Raw genomic sequence first — 10,846 nt, forward strand, 5'->3', positions numbered from 1 at the left:
GCTAACATTACTGTTGTCACTGTACACGTCAAAATTTATTCTAATCACTGTGTATGTCTGTATTTTGACTGTACTTGTTTTTATTTATTTTGATTACTGTGCATGTTTGCGTTGTCACTGTTCATGTTTGTATTTATTGTGAGTACTGTGTATGTCAGCTTTGTCACTCTATTTGTTTGTAATCTTTACTATTACTCTGCATGATTGTTTTGTCACTGTATCCCTGTGTGTTTGTTTATCTTATGTATCTTTATGTGTCCGTTAATATTCTGTTTGCTGTGTCTGTTCTGTATTGTTACTGAATGTCTTCATATAATTTTGATCACTGTTAAAGTCTGTTTGTCCTTCTGTTTGTATATAACCATAATCATTACTGTGCATTTTTGTTTTGTCAGTGTTTGTGTTTGTATTTTTTGTGATCACAGTGTATGTTTGTGTCGTTACTGTTGATGTTTGTATTTATTGTGAGCACTGTGTATGTCAGTTTTGTCACTATTTGTTTGTAGTCATTTTGATTACTGTGCATTTTAGTGTTGGCATTGTTTGTGTTTGTATTTATTATCAGCAATATGGATGTCAGTTTTGTCAGTTAATTTTTTTCTAGTCATTATTTTAACTGTGCATGTTGGTGTTGTCACTGACATCATAGTTTATATACATGTCTGTTTATACTCTTATTACTGTTTCCATTGTCATTGAATGTATTTGTATATATATATATATTGTGATCACTGTGTATGACTGTGTAATCACCCGATTAAATTGTGTTCACTCTTGTTACTGTACATGGTTGTGTTGTCACTGTACATGTCAAAATTTATTTTGATCACTTTGTACGTCTGTATTATGACTGTGTATGTTTGATAATTGTACACGTTACTATTGTCACTGTACATGCCAATATTTATTTTGATCACTATTTATGTCAGTTTGTCACTATTTGTTTGTAATCATTATTATTACTGTGCATGTCACTGTATGCCTGTGTGTTTGTTTATCTTATGTTTGCTGTGTCTATTCTGCATTGTTTCTGAACGTGTTTGTATATTGTGATGACTGTGTAGGGTTATGTTTTCACTCTTTTTCCTTGTCTTCATTCTTATGCTGCACGTTACTGTTGTCACTGTACATATCAAAAATTTTTCCGATCACTGTGTATGTTTGTGTTGTTACTGTTTGTGTCTACATAAAATTCTGATCACTGTGTAATTCTGTTTGTCCTGCTATTTGTTTGTATTTATTTTTATTACTGTACATATTTCTGTTGTCACTGTTTCCATTTGTATTTATTGTGATCACCGTGTATATTTGTGTCGTTACTGTTGGTGTTTGTATTTATTGTGAGCACTCTGTATGTCAGTTTTGTCACTGTTTGTATTTATTTTTATTACTGTGCATGTAAGTATTGTCACTGTGTCTGTATTTATGGTGAGCACTGTGTCTGTTATTTTTGTCACTCTACTTGTTTATAATCATTACTATTACTCTGCATGATGATGTTGTTCACTTTATATCTATGTGTCTGTTAATATTCTGTTTGCTGTGTCTATTTAGGATTCCCCATAGGGGAATACTATTGTTTTTGGTAGTATTATCATTATTATTATTATTATTATTATTATAGTTATTCTTTCCGCACGTTTTTTTTTGCAAAAAATCTGAAATAATTTACATAGGTAGCCTATGGTAAGAATATGCCATAGACCCAGTTTCAGTGACCTTGACCTACTTTTCAAGGTCACAGTGGCTTTTAAAGACAAAATTTGTAAAATTTGAAATTGCCAATATGCCCTTATTATAAGCCCTATGACTAAGGGCCGTATGGACTATAATACTGAGCTAAATCGATCTCCAGATGTTGACCTACTTTCATGCAAGTAGGTCAAGGTCAAGGTCGCTAATGGCCAAACGGGCTCAAAAAAGGTTTGTTTCCAAGATCTCAAAAACCGGAAGGCCCAGAGCCATGATCATAGTGGCATATGATGCCCTATATATGTATCTAAAATTAGCTGTACTTTGGTAGCGACTGCTTAATTACTTTTTTTAATATAGATTTTTAAATATTTATGACATTGCAGAAATCTTGAGTTTGGCAATTTCTCCATGAAGCACTGGTTTTTGGTCATAGCATGCTATAGTAAACTACCCCAAACATATACCCAAAACCCCCAAATCAAATGTCAAATTTGACCTTGACCCTCATTTTTAAGGTCATTCGGCTATTTCATGGAGAAATATTGATGTGGGCTAAAAGTGATATTTTGTTGACCCCCCAATTTGCATATGCACTTTCAGAATATGGTATCAAATTTAACCCATGACCTTCACATGACCTTGTAAGAGCATTTCCACGCCTATTTTGCAGGGGAATCCTCCGCCACTGGCTTTAGCCAGTTGCAGTCTAGTTTGTATTGTTACTGAATATGATTGTATATATTGTGATGACTGTGTGTGACTATGTTTTTTACTCTTTTTACTTGTGTTTATTATCATGCACGTTACTGTTGTCACTGTACATGTGAATTTTTTTCTAATCACTGTGTATGTCAGTTTTGTCACTCTCTTTGTTTGTAGTCATTCTGCTTACGTTTATTTATTTCTAGTTATTATTTTAACTGTTAATGTTGGTGTTGTCACTGTCATCATAGTTTATGTGTCTGTTTATACTTTGATAATTGTTTCCATTCTGTATTGTCATTGAATGTGTTTGTATATTTATTGTGATCACTGTGTATGACTGTGTAATCACCCGATTAATTTGTGTTCATTCTTGTTACTGTGCATGGTTGTGTTGTCACTGTGCATGTCAAAATTTATTCTGATCACTGTGTATGTCTGTATTGTGACTGTGTTTGTTTGTATTCATTTTGATTATTGTGCACGTTACTATTGTCACTGTACATGTTAATATTTTTCGTCACTGTGTATGTCAGTTTGTCACTTTGTTTGTAATCATTACTATATCTTAATTGTAGTTTTATTTTGATTACTGTGTATGTTTGTGTTGGTTCTTTTTGTGTCTTTATTTAATTCTGATCAATGTTTGCTGTGTTTATTCTGTATCTTTACTCAATGTGTTTGAACATATCGAGATGACTGTGTACGACTGCATTTTCAATCTTTTTCTTTGTGTTCATTGTCATTACTGTGAACGTTACTGTTGTCACTGTACATGTCAAATTTTTTCACTCTTTTTCCTTGTGTTCATTCCCATTACGATGAATGGTACTGTTGTCACTGTACATGTGAAACTTTTTTCTAATCACAGTGTATGTCTATGTTTCTTTGTATTTATTTTGATTACTGTGTTTGTTGGTGTCACTCTATTTGTTTGTAATCATTACTATTACTCTGCATGATTGTGTTGTCACTGTATCCAAGTGTGTTTGTTTATCTTATGTATCTCTGTGTGTCTGTTTATATTCTGTTTGCTGTGTCTATTCTGTATTGTTACTGAATGTGTTTGTATATATTGTGATGACTGTGTATGACCTTGTTTTCACTCTTTTTCCTTGTGTTCATTCCCATTATGGTGAACGTTACTCTTGTCACTGTACACGTCAAAATTTGTTCTGATCACTGTGTATGTCTGTATTTTGACTGTGCTTGTTTTTATTTATTTTGATTACTGTGCATGTTTGCGTTGTCACTGTTCATGTTTGTATTTATTGTGAGCACTGTGTATGTCAGCTTTGTCACTCTATTTGTTTGTAATCTTTACTATTACTCTGCATGATTGTGTTGTCACTGTATCTGTGTGTTTGTTTATAGACACAGCAAGCACCATATAAACAGACACATAGACAATAACAATACACAGTGATCACATATATATATATATATATATATATATATATATATATATATATATATATATACAAACACATTCAATGACAATACAGAATGGAAACAGTTATCAGAGTATAAACAGACACATAAATTATATTCTAATTCGCTTATGCTTAAACGTATATAAATTATTTATCGTGTAATAACTCTCAAGGAATAAAACCACTTCATCTTCAAACATCAAATCATTTATTTATAAATAGGAATGAGTCGATGTGCCTCTGCCTGTGTACAGACGATACAATATTACATACAAACGTTTGTTCCGTCACCAGTTAGATTTTCCGCATAGCCTAATTCCAATTCCGGTAGAGTTCTTACTTATATGAATCTGATAATTTTATAACGCATAATCAAACCCCATTTTTATACAAATGTTTTTATACAAAAACTTTTATTTGGAATAAACTGGAATGTCTGTACAGTAGCGTAGCTCGACTTGGAATGATCGTTTCCCATCCTCACGTGATCTGTTCACCTTTTGAATACAGCGCCCCCTGTACCTCCTAATGACCTTCCCCCTAAGACACGTCATCGTTGACCCGTTAAACGACAATAAATACATTTATATTCTAATTCGCATACGCTTAAACGTATATAAATTATTTATCGTCTAATAACTCTCAACAAATAAAACCACTTCATCTTCAAACATCAAATCATTTATTTATAAATAGGAATGAGTCGATGTGCCTCTGCCTGCTTCGACCACAAAGAACGGGCCTCCTCTGTGTATCATTACTTTATCCTAAAAAAGAAAACAAATACAATTTCATCTACTTAAATATGTACATAATTTATTAATCCACATTCACTCTGGATTCATATTGGCATCACATTCTTGTCCTACAGTATCGACAAACAAAATGTAAAAGCATATCAAATACCAAAGTTTAAAGATACACTCATTCTTTGCAATATATTGTCTTTAATATAACCGTCTTTCTCTTTATTCGATTTCCAGTGACCATGTTTTTTGAATGATCGTTCTTTTATCCCGCAATTTGCTGCAGCTGATGCACCACCTGCTCGTAGACTATGTAGACCAAATTTACTTTTATCAAAACCCAATTCTTCAAATTTTTGTAAAACTGTTTCTCGAGCTCTCATACGTGTACACGACAATTTTCCAGTATCCCTTAAAACATGTTTTCCAGATTTCTTTAAATACTTGACCGATCTGAAAATATACTTCTCTGAATCGTCCTCTATGTCTGCGGCTCTTAGATATCTTTGTGAGAAAGCATATGTGTATGAAGTCTTACCTGTTCTGGCTATATTAAAACATTAGAGCCATCTCTGTACAAATCAGTTTTGCTTTTTTCAATAATAACTTCAAAATATGAATCTTTGAATATAATATCTGTTCTTCTAATTGAGGATACCTCGCTATATCTTAAAAATCCTGAAAATGATAATAAAGGAAAGTTTGGCGTAGTCAAACGACATTTTATGGCGACAACAATCTCCAGAGCTTAATTATGCACATGTGCATTCCACACATGCTCAATTGTGCCCTAGAGGGGTAATCTCCATTGAGGCACATGTTGCTTCTTATACCATGGGGCATCACTGCCTGGCCTCATTCTGCTTGATTCATTCTGTTCATGCGCATAATACAATTAAGCTACAAGTTATCTCAAATCTTCAACTGAAATCTTCAGTTCAAAAAATTTCATTTTACATTTGATATATAATTTTTATTCCTAAGGCCATAACATTTAATACAGGCAACAATTTGCTACATTGTTATTATTGTTAAAACGATTAGGATAGAAGGGTTATATAATAAAAGCGGCCTTGTTTGGCCAAATCACAAACAATCAATACTCTTTGTTGCCTTCTTTCTTGCTATGAATGAGACCATAAAGATAAACATATTCTGCAGACATCTCTCAAATTGGGCAAACTGGCGTTAGGTTTTGCAAATCTATTAACAAGTTTATTAAGCATGTCCCTGGTTACTATTTCCTTTTATATTGTTCTGTTACATGACATTCTTTTTGCTGCTTCCACAATATTACTGATCAAAACGTTATCACAAGAATTTCATGTTATTCCAGCAATATTATGAACCCACTTTAACCCTCAATCACCTTTCAGGGGCCTCGCAGGCCCGGACCCATGTATCTTTTGCTCTCTCTTCGTTTGCATGAGGTTTTGAGCCTGTTCCTTTCATGTAATCCTCAAGCAACTTATACCCCATCAATGGATAAATAATTAGTTTTGAAATAATTTACAACATATGTAGAAATTTTTCCAAAAGTTAGTCCCATTTCCTGGAAACCGGGCCTCTGAGGCCCGGTCGCTTGATAATTTTACTTCCACATGGGATAAATAAGTCCATGTTACCTCAAATAGCTTTGCTATAAAATGTTTTACACAAGCAATATCATGTGTGCTATGACTATCAGTATGGTCAATGAAATCTGCCTGTGAAAGATTCAAGACCTGGAGAAATTATTATTTATGAGTATTCGGTCACCTTGGTCACCTGATATGCAGATATCAGTTTAAATCTATCATTATTACATACCTGATAGACTGCGCTACCTTTGCGAAACTTTCCATTTTGAGGAAAAAAAAACGTTTTTCCGCATTTTCCATACACAGTGTATACTCATGCACCCAGGTAGAGGTAAAGCGAGCAAGGGACTGGTGTAACATGAAAATCTGACTCCCCCAGTCAGATTTTCATAATGAAAATATGACTCCCCATGAAAATTTGACCCCCCCTCCACAAATGTTCATAAATCTTATTTAATTTGAGTATATGACTGTGATATTGTAGTATGTAAAATGGAGGATACTTTGGCACTTTTTTTTTAAGTTTGCAGGTGAATATTTTCATGAAAAAAATATGAAAATTAAAAATGTGCACTTAACCGCCCATTGTCTCCCCTTTGAAAAAGCTATTTATTTAATATTGGATGATCATTTCTACATCTTTCCTTTAAATTTACTTTATGAAGATTATATTGGAAATATTTGAAAGTTTGATGGTAAACTATTGGGTGAAAAAAACTAAAAAAAAACATGAAAAATAGAAAATTAAAAATGTGCATTTTATCACCCAATAACTCCCCTATGAAAAAGCTATTTATTTGATATTTGATGATCATTCTGACATCTTTTCTATTAGGATACTTTATGAAAAATATATTGGAAATATTTAAAAGTTTGATGATAAAATAGTGAGTGAAAGAGTGAAAAATAAATCATGAAAATCTTCATTTTTATACCCATGAGATTTGGATTCCCATAAAGAAAAGGACCTATTTTATATTCAGTCACCATACCATTGTTTTCTACATAGTTTGCAAAGAGATGTACATTTTGTTATTATTTGAAAGTTTGGTGGTGAAAATTTTGGTTAATTTTTTTTTAAACAATAGGGGAGACCGGGGCTAGTTGGCCCAGTTAGACACTTTTGGCCTTGTAGAGCCAACTAGGAGTGGGTTAGAGTAACAAAACCGGTTTCAAAGTAAGCACCATGAACTAAGCTACGTATGCAACGTCATTATTTTTCAAATATAATGCCAGGTGGCTCACAATTTGACAAAAAACGCAGTTGACGTCAGGGGGGGCCAACTTGCCCGCCAATGGGGCAAGTTGGCCCCAGGGTTGGGGCAAGTTGGCCCCCCTATACGAAAATGAGGTAAATATCCCATGTAAACTCCTTGAAATACATTTTTATAAAATTTTAATTTATTTAATTGATTTTTGAGTCTTTGATGAATAAACAGTTCAAATGAGGCAGATTTATTGAGGTTTCCGTACGTCACGTTGGTGGGGGGGGGGGGGGGGGGGGGGGGGTATGCGTTGCAAGAACCAAAATATCTATCTATAAAATGTTTTGTTTTAATTAAGAATAAATAAATAATGGTATAAAGAAGGTTTTTAATGAATGAAAACGAATAATAAATTTTCTTTTTAAAAGAAAGTAACAAATTCAGTTTTAAACCATTGAGTTTGTTTCAACAATGGTCTCTAGCTAGGGAGGGGTAGAAAATCCCCTTGGGGCCACATATAACACTATAAATACAAAGAGAATCCCCTTACAATGAATTAAGGCAAAATAAATATTTTTCTACGGAAAGTCCAATGGATTTGCTTTTTAATACTTACAATCAACAGAATATTTCTAATATAAATTTTCAAAAAGACACCAGAGAGAACATTTAAAAAAATCAATCAGACGGTAATAGACACCGGCAAGCTTTGTCAATTTCACCAACTTGTTTATTTCAAACAGCGTTGCGCGCAAAGGTTTGTGGGTAATATGAGGGTCCAACTTGCCCCGAGTCAAGGGGGCCAACTAGCCCCGGGTGCACATTATTTATTTTAAAGAATGGTAGCCATTTATGGTGCTAGAATGAGCAACGATGATACATCTCAAAGTAACAAATTCAGTTTTAAACCATTGAGTTTGTTTCAACAATGGTCTCTAGCTAGGGAGGGGTAGAAAATCCCCTTGGGGCCACATATAACACTATAAATACAAAGGGAATCCCCTTACAATGAATTAAGGCAAAATAAATATTTTTCTACGGAAAGTCCAATGGATTTGCTTTTTAATACTTACAATCAACAGAATATTTCTAATATAAATTTTCAAAAAGACACCAGAGAGAACATTTAAAAAAATCAATCAGACGGTAATAGACACCGGCAAGCTTTGTCAATTTCACCAACTTGTTTATTTCAAACAGCGTTGCGCGCAAAGGTTTGTGGGTAATATGAGGGTCCAACTTGCCCCGAGTCAAGGGGGCCAACTAGCCCCGGGTGCACATTATTTATTTTAAAGAATGGTAGCCATTTATGGTGCTAGAATGAGCAACGATGATACATCTCTGTGAAACTTGAAACAATGAGCTTCAGTTTGATGCCCTATACATATCTTATATTCGATCAAAAGCCTATGAAAGTAGATTTTTAAATCTCTTAAACAAAATTACTTTTAGGTGCAAAAATCATTTATTTCGACTCACCGCTTAAGTAAAACATTTTAACGTCCGACACTTCCTTAGCATTGTAGGATACGGTCACTTTGCAAGAGTATGTGGCCAATTTTTTTACCTCGTAGTTACTTTTTCATAAATTGACGGGGGGCCAACTTACCCCGGGGTCCAACTAGCCCCGGTCTCCCCTATTCATCTTACTACCTGTAGGTTTTGCACTTCCATGTCAAAATGCTACATTTTTAACTCAAGAAATTGGCCCCATCGCCTTTTTACTTAATTCTTCTTATATAGCATACCCAGTATTTTACCATTCAAACTTTCAAATATTTCCAATATATTCTTCTTTAAGTATCCTTAAAGAAAAGATGTCAGAATGATCATCAAATATCAAATAGATAGCCTTTTCATAGGGGATGGGTGTTAGAACACAAATCTTTAATTTTTCTTATTTTGCATGTGTTTTTTTATTATTTTTTTCACCCAATTTTTTAACCATCAAACTTTCAAGTACTTTCAATATATTCCTCATAAAGTATCCTCAAAGAAAAGATGTCAGAATGATCATCAAATATCAAATAAATAGCTTTTTCATAGGGGGGCCATTGGGTGTTAGAATATAAATCTTTAATTTTTTCTTATTTTTTAATGTGTTTTTTTTTATTATTTTTTTTCACCCAATTTTTTAACCATTAAACTTTCAAGTACTTTCAATATATTCCTCATAAAGTATCCTCAAAGAAAAGATGTTGAAATGGTCATCAAATGTCAAATAAATAGCTTTTTCATAGGGGAGTCCTTGGGTGGTAAAATACAAATCTTTAATTTTTTTTATTTTTTCATGAAAATTTTCACCTGCAAACTAACAAAAAGTGCCAATGTGTCCTCCATTATACATACTACAAGATCATAGTCATTTACTCAAATTAAATTAGATTTTTGAATGTTTTTTGGGGGGAGTCAGATTTTCATGGTACACTGGGCCTCTGAGGCCCGGTTTCAGGGTTTACGTAGGGTTTCATTTCCTTGTGGATGAGGGTTAAGGCATATTTCACATCCTGTATTGCTCCTGGTTTACTCTCTTGTTGAATTAAACTTAACATATATAGTGCAATGTGATTTGTGGATGCCGGGAATATGTTAACCTCTGTAAATTTCCTTGCCCAATTCTTCCACTTTTGAAATATATAAGTATTTTTTTCACCGTATTATCTGTTCTAGATTTCAATACAATACTTGTTAAACTCTTTACCCAATCTTCATAAAGTTGCATTATTGAAATCCTTTAATTCCATCCAAACTCCAGATTGGAATACCTGTAAATACAAATAAAGTATATTGATGAAAACAAACCAGTTTATGTTTACTAATGTAAACCCCAACTTTAAAACAGTTCAAATGTTCTTTTAATGCGTTATACTGTTTTCAAAAGCCAATCCAGGCAATCCTTCATTTTCTCTTTTAACAAAAAACCTGAATTATTCATTTACTCTTAACCATCGTTAAAAATAAACAATTAAAAACCCTTTCATTGCCTTTTTTAATTTAAAATTCTATATACCTGTACCTAGCTTTGTTTGTACTTTTACCAGCTAATATTGTATTTGACAATCATGAAACAAAATAAATCAATACGATCATGTATAAAAATTTTGTACACTGTCAATCCTGATTATCAACTTTCATAATAACACACCTTCATGCCACCAGACCTTTCAAATATATGAATTTCAATTATTGTATAACATTTGTTGCATTGTAGATCCTGACTAGCAAACTATATTATAATTCACCTTTATCTCATCAAATGAACTTTTTAGTTCTGTATAACAATTGTTGCAGTGTCCATCTGGACTACAAACCTTTATAAAATATACCTTCATCCCATAACGCTTTTCTATTATAAATTTCAAGTCTGTATAACATTTGTTGCAGTGTCAATCCTGACTAGTAACCTTCCTAAATTATACCTTCATTCCATCATGTTTTTTCCCAATATAATTTTCAGTTTTGTATAACATTTGTCGCAGTGTCAA

At 33.1% G+C, this 10,846-nt stretch overlaps 1 long non-coding RNA gene across 1 annotated transcript; it reads right to left on the reverse strand.

Moving 5' to 3' along the window:
• Positions 1-889: 889 nt before the first annotated feature.
• Positions 890-7,654, reverse strand: LOC147764244 (uncharacterized). The gene is made up of 2 exons (XR_015331891.1): positions 5,115-7,654; positions 890-4,597 (listed from the first exon to the last, which is right to left on the reverse strand). It is a non-coding gene; the product is annotated as an uncharacterized LOC147764244 (long non-coding RNA).
• Positions 7,655-10,846: the final 3,192 nt, after the last annotated feature.

Source organism: Lingula anatina, chromosome 1 (genome assembly GCF_051362555.1).
Source record: "Lingula anatina isolate TDL-2025a chromosome 1, LinAna3.0, whole genome shotgun sequence".
Lineage (NCBI taxonomy): Eukaryota > Metazoa > Brachiopoda > Lingulata > Lingulida > Lingulidae > Lingula > Lingula anatina.